This window comes from Miscanthus floridulus, chromosome 4 (assembly GCF_019320115.1).
Source record: "Miscanthus floridulus cultivar M001 chromosome 4, ASM1932011v1, whole genome shotgun sequence".
NCBI lineage: Eukaryota > Viridiplantae > Streptophyta > Magnoliopsida > Poales > Poaceae > Miscanthus > Miscanthus floridulus.
Window position 1 is genome coordinate 93,339,296 of NC_089583.1, and position 10,030 is coordinate 93,349,325.

At 46.9% G+C, this 10,030-nt stretch overlaps 1 pseudogene; it reads left to right on the forward strand.

The window, feature by feature from the left end:
* The first annotated feature begins 1,339 nt into the window (after positions 1-1,339).
* LOC136548831 (3-ketoacyl-CoA synthase 6-like) lies at positions 1,340-2,809 on the forward strand (annotated as a pseudogene).
* The last annotated feature ends 7,221 nt before the right edge of the window (positions 2,810-10,030 follow it).

Genomic DNA, 10,030 nt, shown 5'->3' on the forward strand with positions numbered 1-10,030 from the left:
AGTTCTGCATACGCTGAAACCCGAACAAACTGCCCCGGGTACCCCCGTGGTAGGCTATCGGTGGTGAAACATCGACAGCTGTGTAATTAGTTTCGTAATTAGATGGTGTTCGGATCCAGTGACTAAAATTTAGGAGGTGTGTCGGGAGGAGGTTGCATGGGATGTTCGGATACTAATAAAAAAATAAATTACATAATCCATCAGTACTCCACGAGACGAATTTTGTAAGCCTAATTAATCCATCATTAGCATATGTTTACTGTAGCACCACATTGTCAAATCATGGACTAATTAGGCTTAAAAGATTCGTCTCGTAAATTAGTCGTAAACTATGCAATTAGTTTCGTAATTAGTCTATATTTAATACTTCATATATATATATATATATATATATATATATATATATATATATATATATATATATATATATATATATATAGGGAGAGGCTATTCAGTAGCCGGCTACAAAATAAGTTATTCTGTAGCCACCTCCATTTACTATAATTTTATATACTAATTTACCATAATGTCAATACATATTTACGATAGTTGGGTTACTATAACACATGAGGATATTTACCATAACATTATATTAAAACACTTAGTAAGGAGTTACTATAATCTCGTAAATTAACATAGTAATTATCATAACTCAAAGTGGCTACAGAATAAGTTATTCTGTAGCCAGCTACATGATAGTAGTTCTATATATATATATATATATATATCCGATTAGACAGCGACTAAAATTTATAAGGAGAAAAAATACACCCCTAAGTTTGATGGCCAATCGGCGACCCCCCTCGACCCGTAGTAATTTCTGCAACTGCAACTGTGCAGGCTACACAAATGCCATCGCTGCTAGAAAATGAGCAAGCAAAGAATTGATGCGGCTGCAGGGCGGGTACAGCGTACAACCCGGTTCGCTCACTTCTGCACAAGAGCAGAGAAATGTGAGAGCCGTGTACTGAGCCGTTGGTACTTCGCCAAGTCGCCGGCAGCTGGACCTGGATGTCGTCACAGTCTGACCACTCTGCATCGGACTATCATCGGTCGATCGATCAGTGCCCAGAAGGTGGCGAAGCTTTAAACTCTTTCACCAAACAATCGCCAATGCTTCTAAAGTTCTCATTACTCAAGTCCTAGCAAGTACTGTACTTGCTAACGTGCAGCGTTACTGCATAGTTCGAGTAGGGCTCGCGTGCACCTATGTCACTGTCAGTGTGTCTTCGTGCTTGTTCAACTAACCGAACTGTTTCGTTGTTACAGAAAAATATTGCACCTTAACTAATAAGTCGTGCCTAGACCCCTCTATAAATCACACTGCCCCGGGGTGAGCATGGACGTGGAGCACAAGGATCACATCCTCGCGTTCAGGCGCCACGCGGCGCTGTACCTCGTCCCGGCCTGCGCGATGCTGCTGCTGTGGCGCTTCAACAGGCGCACCGCGGCGGCGGCGGCGGACGACGTTGGCCTCGTCGAGTTCTCGTGCCTGAGGCCGCCCCGGCGGCTGCGGATCCCGATCCCGGGCCTCCTCGAGCACCTCCGCCTCATCGGCTGCTTGGACGACGGCAGCGTGGAGTTCATGTCCCGGGTCATCGAGGCGTGCGGGATGGGCGAGGAGACCTACCTCCCGCCGTCGTGCACTACATCCCGCCGTCGGCGACGCACGCCGACGCCGTGGCCGAGGCGCGCGGCATGTACCTCCCCACGCTCGACGCGCTCTTCGCCAGGACGGGCGTGCCGCCGTCGGCCGTGGACGCGCTCGTCGTCAACTGCAGCGGGTTCTGCCCGGCCCCGTCGCTCGCGGCCCTGATCGCGGGGCACTACCGCATGCGCGCCGATGTCAGGACGTTCAGCCTCTCCGGCATGGGCTGCGCGGCGGGCGTCGTCGGCGTGGACGTCGCGCGGGGCGTGCTGAGCGCGCACGCCACCGTCAGGTACGCCCTGGTCGTCAGCGCGGAGATCGTCACGGTCGGGTGGTGCAGCGGCAGGGACCGCTGCAAGCTCCTCCTCAACTGCTTCTTCCGCACCGGGTGCGCCGCCGCGCTGCTGACGAGCACCGGCGGAGGCGGAGGCTCCGCCGCCGTCTCGGTGCCGGCCAATTACAAGTACCGGTTCGTCACGCTGGCGCGCACGAACCGGACGGCCGACGACCGCAGCTACGCGTCCGCGGTGCGGGAGGAGGACGGCGAGGGCATCACGGGGTTCTCCATCGGCCGCGGGCTCGGCGGCGTGGTGCGCGCCCACCTCCTCGCGCTCGGCCCCGCTATCCTGCCGTGGCACGAAAAGCTGCGGTACGCGGCGGCGCTGCTGCTGTTCCGACGTCGGCAGCAGAGGTTCAAGAAACTCCAGGACGACGGCGACGAGAGCACCGACGGCCCGAAACCGAACTTTTTAACCGCGGCGAGCCACTTCTGCCTGCCATCGTCGGGGAAGCCGATGATCCGGAGGCTGGCGGAGGGGCTCGGGCTTGTTGAGCGGGAGGCGGAGGTGGTCCTGATGACGTTCCACCGGTTTGGCAACCAGTCGGCAGCGTCGCCGTGGTACCAGCTCGCGTACCACGAGGCGACGGGGCGGGTCCGGCGCGGCGATCGGGCGTGGCAGCTCGGCATGGGGAGCGGGCCGAAGGCCAACAGCGTGGTGTGGGAGCGCGTCAGCGAAGACCCAGAGCCCGCAGCCGCGGACAATGGCCCCTGGGCCGACTGCATCGACCGATTCCCCGTCAGAGAATGAGAATCCTAGCAGCATTGCACATTTGCCATTGTTCAGCCTAAAGTTACTTCAGAATGTCTAAAATTGACGGATATTTCCGGCCGCGCGAGATTGACATTATTGATGCCATAACATAAACTACTGCATTTTAACCTCTGCACCGGTGCACAGGGGCGGAGCCAGGATTTGAGTATAGGGGGCAACGGATAAAGCAAAGTAGAACCGATAGCCATGCCGGCTTGTTTTAGTCACGTATAATAGTAGTATATTTGATGATAAGCAGCAAGATCATAGGTTATAATAATATCATCAGTACTATTTGATACAACCAATTCCTTCTCAGTATAAATTACCATGTACTATCGCGGAAATCCATCTCCAATTGTACATGGAAGGAGAACGATGATCGGCCTGTTCGCTGGTTGGTTTCTGGGCTGGTTTGGGCTGGCTGATGCTGGTTTATTGTGAGAGGAAAACACTGTTGGCTGGCTGGTTTGGGCTGGCTGAAACCAACAAGCGAACAGGCCAGATGATTGTTGACAGATAAGATGATAAGCAGGTTGATGAGGACATGACACCCATACGATCATGTTTGACGCATGGTATGGAGGGGTAGGAGGTCAGTAAGGATGTCCAAGTCAAGAAGGAGGTCCGAGGTTAATTCGGTTTGAGTCTCCGAGGTGGAGACCCAAAGCAACTCAAGTTCGAGCCTACCTCGGCCTCCAGGACCAGTCTGCCTTAAACTGGTCACTCAGGACACATACGGACTCCGTTTTCGACGATCTACATATGGTTGGAAAGCTAATTTGATAAGGAAGCCAATACAAGTAGTCTCACGTCAAAAGACCTTCAAAATCAACGGGAATCGTTGAAACAAGTCAGCGTCCAGAATCTGCCAGGGCGCTGCGACACCATCTTTTGATCCGTTGGACCGTGTATCGTGTTTGGGCCCATTAGGGGGCGCATCCAAGGTAGGTGACGACCCTAAGATCTTTATAATCATACGCCGCCGCCATCATTAGGTTTTGGGTTTTGCTTAGATTATTCTGTCAAGAACAGTTTCGCCGTTCATCGGTTTGTGAGACCCCAACTTTAAAAGATTAATCATTCATCTGTAATTTGGTTGCGTTCTTTCTTGTTCTTGCTTGTGTTCTTTGTTGCGCAGGTAGGGATTAGCCTTCTTGGCGAGGTCAACCTGGTCCGAGACGCGGTTGATAACCAGAGGAGCTATGGTGCTAAGATTACAGGGTTCGATCTTTCGATCTGAAGCCGGATCGATGTGTCATTTTCCGCCACAATGATAGTTACCACCACTGACGGAAGATCGGGATTCTCGTTCCCATTGCAGGTCGTCATTACCTCATTTACGTACTGCAGCGGGCCAGCGGGTAGTGGGCAACGACGGCGTCCGGCAACGGCAGGTCGGCAGGCGGCAGCGTCTCGCGTCCGGCGTCTGGCAGCGGCGTCGGTGGCGTGCCGGCATCTCCAGGAGTGAGCGAAGGAACAAGGTGTGAGGCCGCTATGGGAAGCTGAAGGGGCAAACACAGAACAGAATACGAGCAGGTCCAGCGATCGAGGGTGACGCTTCACATTCACGAGATTGTTTTTGGAGCCGCCGGAGGGGTCTAAATGGGCTGCTCCTAACTGAGTAACTGGACCTCAAGAATAGTTGACGTTTGGGCTAAATTAGGAGGGACAAAACAGCATTGAAGACATAAACTAATTATACTATATATCGGGGGGGGGGGGGGGGGGGGGGGGGGGCCGCCGGTGCATGAGTATAGATGTTGCTTCATTGCATCGATTTAATCCTTCTCACTGATAGGCATCGATGATATTGATCGACAATAAAGGAAAAACGATGAAACAATTCCTTGTGTGCCATTTAAAAAGACAGTCGGCATTGAAAAGTTCATTTCACGTACAGTATAACACCGTTTTAGCTCATCAAAACTAACGGAAGGGCCAAGAAATCAAATAAAATTCATTTTAGGCTAAATAAGCAAGTTCAAGAAAAAAGGGCCAAGAAACTAAGCAGCACTTTTTTTAGGGCAAAGAAAATAATTTCCTCTAATTTGATTCATTCACCATATTCACCGTTTGGCCAGACTTGAAGCGAACTAAGAGCCTGTTTGGATCGTAGCTACTAAAAATTAGCATTGTGTTCGATGCTAATTGGAAGGACTAAACGTGAACTAATTTTAAAACTAATTGCATAAATAGTGACTAATTGGCGAGCCAAATCTATTAATCCTAAGCCTCCTGTAGCACCATATAAGCTAATCATGACCTAATTAGAATTAATAGATTTATCTCGCTAATTAGTCACCGCTTATGCAATTAGTTTTGAAATTAGTTCACGTTTGATCCTTCTTTTTTTGCGAAAACACGTTTGATCTTTCTAATTAGCACCTAAACACAGTGTGCTAATTTTTAGTACTAAGGCCATGTTTGGTTCCTACAGGAAAATTTTAGTCCCTGTCCCATCGGATGTTTGGACACATGCATGAAGTATTAAATATAGACAAAAAAATAACTAATTGCACAGATTGTGGCTAATTTGCGAGACGAATTTTTTAAGCCTAATTAGTCTATGATTTGACAATGTGATGCTACAGTAAATATGTGCTAATGGTGAATTAATTAGGCTTAATAAATTCGTCTCGTAAATTAGTCTACATCTATGTAATTAGTTTTATAATTAACTCATATTTAGTTCTCCTAAATAGCATCCGAACGTCCAATATGACATGGACTAAAATTTAGTCCATGGAACCAAACACCCCCTAAAGATCCAAATAGACTCTAAAATGCACATTTGCTTAGAAATAAATGCCTTCAGCCGTCTTGCGGATCATTCGTCCACTACTTTGTTTCTGTTTGGTATGCTACCGCCCAAACCCCCTTCCCCAAATGGACAAGGACTTGAATCTTCGTGATTATATGAAAATCGAAATTAAAAATTATGTTCAATGTCATTTCCTCTGATTCGAAAAGTTTTGTTACTACCGAGTACAATGCCTAGGCATCATGACAGGGGAAATTCAGCGGAACCTACTTCTGAGAGATTACCGTAGGATTACAAGATGTGAAGAAATTTAACAAGTTTCATTCTAAAGTAATAAACTAGCACAATGCAGTGATGTATAAACCCGAACGTGTAAATCAATGTCCATCCAGTTAAAGATTCTGCAAAATTCACTAGTCTATAATATATTGGTAGTCTAGGAATAGGGTATGCCCAATATCTAGCCTATCTAAAGTGACCTTCACTTGCTACTCAAGAATGAGAAGGGGTCCGAGAATTAGCGGTGAGAGTTGATGGAGGAAATTAAGGTGGGGATTTGACTTTTAGTCCTAATCCCTAGTTTGGTTTGTAGAGGGAAACCAGAAGAGGAGTCGAAGAGAAAATTCATATCTCTTGCCACGGGTTTTTAGTGCGAAATTATATAACAAGTCATGATGGACGGTGATGATGCCGTCATCTTTCGTTAAAAATAACGTCCCGCCCAATTATCATCCCCTATGGAATTGATTGTAGATGTTGTGTCTCTAGACTCACATTCCCGTTCCAACCGAAACTCTCGCTCCCACTAAACAAACACAAGATTTCTAAACCTCCTAACTCTAAACCTCCGGTCCCTGCTTTCAGTTACCTTCTACCAAAATGTGCCGGAGATCAAGTTCAGATCAATGTAAAAAATATCGTTTTTAGAAGGGATGATTCCATAAATTCATACCCGTAACGAGTGATTTTTTGTAATTTTAACATTTTTTTTATAACTAATTTTAAATCTAACATTGCAAGTTTTTTTTAAACTAACACTTTTGGCCGCGCCTATTGCCCTAGCGCAGCTGAAAGCTCTAGTTTGGTTTTGGTAAATTGATGAGACCCTAAGTGCTAACCTAGTTTATCAAGTGATCATGAGATAGGTAGCACACTTCAAGTGGAGAAGCTAATGAAGATCATATCATGACAATGGTGATGGCATGGCGATGATCAAGGGCTTAAACTTGAAAAGAAGAAAGAGAAAAACAAAAAGCTCAGGGCAAAGGTATAACTTGTAGCAGCTATTTTGTTTTGGTGATCAAGACACTTAGAGAGTGTGATCACATTTAGGTTTGATAGCCGTACTATTAAGAGGGGTGAAACTCGTATTGGAATGCGGTTATTAAACTGCCACTAGATGTTCTAACTCATTGCATATGCATTTAGGATCTAGTGAAATGCTAACACCCTTGAAAATATTTGTGAAAATATGCTAACACATGTGCATAAGGTGATACACTTGGTGGTTAGCACATTTGAGCAAGGGTGGAGAAGTTAGAAGTGAAAAGGAGTTCGTTACGAAGACGCTGGCGTCGGTCAACTGACTGGACGCTAGGTCTGAAAGCACCGGACGTTGGCTACTTGCGTCCGGTCGAACTGATAAGACATCACAGTGCCTAGGGTTAACCACCAGACGCTGGACTGTGTCCGGTCGAGGTGGACCGGACGCGTCCGGTCAAAAAAATACGCCTCGGGGAGCTTACTGGAAACGACCGGATGCTGGGGCTTCAGCGTCCGGTCAGTTTTACCAGAGCGGCCGGTCAGCTTCGTAGCCGTTGAAATCTAACGAACAACGTTTGAAGCTGGTGACGCGTGGCGTCCATCGGGCGACAGGACGCTGAGGGCTAGCGTCCGGTCAGTCTGACCGGAGCGTCCGGTCACCCCGTGTTGTGCCCAGTGAAGGGAAACAACGGCTCTATTTCGTGGGGGCTTCTATTTAAGCCCCATGGCCGGCTATGGCTCATATCTTTGACTATTTTCATTGACATAGCAACCTTGTAAGCCTAGCCAAAGTCCTCCCACTCATCTTCATCATTGATTCATCATCATAGTGAGATTGGGAGTGATCCAAGTGCATTGCTTGAGTGATTGCATCTAGAGGCACTTGGTGTTCGTGTTTCACTGCGGATTTTGCTTGTTACTCTTGGTGGTTGCCGCCACCTAGATGGCTTGGAGCAGCAAGGATCGTTGAGCGGAGGGTGGTGATTGTCTCCGGCTTCGATCGTGGTGATTGTGAGGGGTTCTTGACCTTTCCCCGGTGGAGTGCCAAAAGGTACTCTAGTGGATTGCTCGTGGCTTGTGTGATCCTCATCTTGTGTTGGTTGTGCGGCACCCTATTGAGGGTTTGGCGTGTGAAGCCAATTAGCGCGTGAACCTTCAAGTGAGTGAATCGCCACAACGAGGACTAGCTTGTCAGCAAGCAAGTGAACCTCAGTAAAAATCATTGTGTTCATCATTGATTCCAAGGTGATTGGTCTTCTTTGTTATTCATCTTTGTGATTGATTGGTTCTTTCATCTACACGATGGTATAACCCTCTTGATCACTCTCTTTACTTTACCGTAAACTAGTTGACAAGCTCTTTAGTGTAGCTAGTTATGAGAGCTTGCATGCTTGGTTGGTGTGGCTCTTTAGTTAGCTTTTGAGAGCACACTAACATAGGGTAGTGTCATAGCTCTTGTGTGAATTGACACTATCTAAACTAGAATTGTGGTAGGTGGCTTGCTTTTTGAGTAGGCTAGTGCAACACTTGCTTTGCCTCATAATCGTCTAACCATTTGGTTAAGTGTTGTTGTAGAAATTTTTATTAGGCTATTCACCCCTTGTGGGGGTATTAACCCCTATACCCTTATGGCTAAGCTTGGGCCGGCCCGGATCGGTGGGTCCGGTCCACCAAAAGACGACATGCGGCCCGGCCAACCTGATCGGAGTCCCGCGCAAGGAGTCAAGGCGGATTTGGCGATCAATCAAGATCCTGGTCGGTTAGAATAGGAATCCTTATCCGGCCACATATGGCAATTGTAACTGGCTAGGATTAGTTTCCAGATCTGTAACCCTGCCCCCCGGACTATATAAGGCGGGCAGGGGACCCTTCTAAAAAACATCTCTCATTGACATAGAGCAATACAAATCAGACGCAGGACGTAGGTATTACGCCTTTTTGGCGGCCGAACCTAGATAAAACCTCGTGTCTGTCTTGCGTCATCGTCTTGTTTGTGGCTTGCGCATCTATCTGCCGACAATCTACTACCTTAGGCATACCCCTAGGTAGACTGCCGACCATATTTCGTCGACACCCCCCCCCTCTAGCCATTAGGACCTTTCAAGTGGTATCAGAGCCGAGGTCACCGTTATTTGAGGCTTAACAACCTTCGGTGTTAAAATGGCTCAAATCAACAACACTAAGAAGCCATCCCAATTCGATGGCTCTAACTATCCTTATTGAAAGGCTAAGATGACAACATATATCAAGTCAATCAATAGAAAGATTTAGAAGGTGGTAGAAATAAAAATTGAGATAGAAGATGAAGAGGCTCCCACCGCCGCTGAAGAATTGCTATTCCAAAACAATGACATTGCTCTTAGTGCCATCCATGATGCTTTGGATGAGAGAATATTTGAGCAAATCAAGAACATTGAGAGAGCTCATGAGGCATGGAAGAAATTGGAAGAATCATTTGAGGGCACCAAGGCAATCAAGGGTGCAAAGGCATACATTCTCAAGGATAAATTTGCTAGTTTCAAGATGAAAGAAGATGAGAGTGTGCCGGACATGTTCCATCGGATGGAAGTGATTGTAAATGATCTCAAGGCACTTGGTGAGAAGATAGAGGACAAGGAGTTCTCAAACAAGTTCTTGAGATGCCTACCCTCAAGATTTGGTACATTGGTCACTATTCTAGTAAGGAGTGGTTTGGACACCATGACACCAAACCAAGTCTTAGGAGATATCATGACCGATGATGCCTATAGAGATGATGATAAGAAGGAAGAAAAGAGGGAGAAGAAAGATGAGAAGAAGGAAGACAAGAAGAAGAGTGTGGCATTCAAGGCCACATCATCCAAGGGCAAAGCAAAGCAAGAAACATCAAGTGAGGATGATGATTCATGGGATGATAGTGATGATAAGAAGATGGCTCTCTTTGTCAAGAGGTTTGGCAAGTTCATGGTGAAGAAAGGCTACCATGCAAGAAGAAAGAAGTCTTCATCCAAAAACAAAGATGAGTCAAGAAGATGCTTCAAGTGTGGAAGCAAAGATCATCTTGTTGCTCAATGCCCATATAATAGCGACAATAATGATGACAAGAAGAACAAGAAAGAAATGAAGGAGAAGAAGGACAAGACATTCTTCAAAAAGAAGAAGGGTGGATCATATGTGGTCACTTGGGATAGTGATGCTTCCTCAAGTGATGATGATGATGATAGTGATGATCACAAGACCACCAAGAAGAAGGTTCTTGCAAGTATAGCAATCAATGAGAAGCCT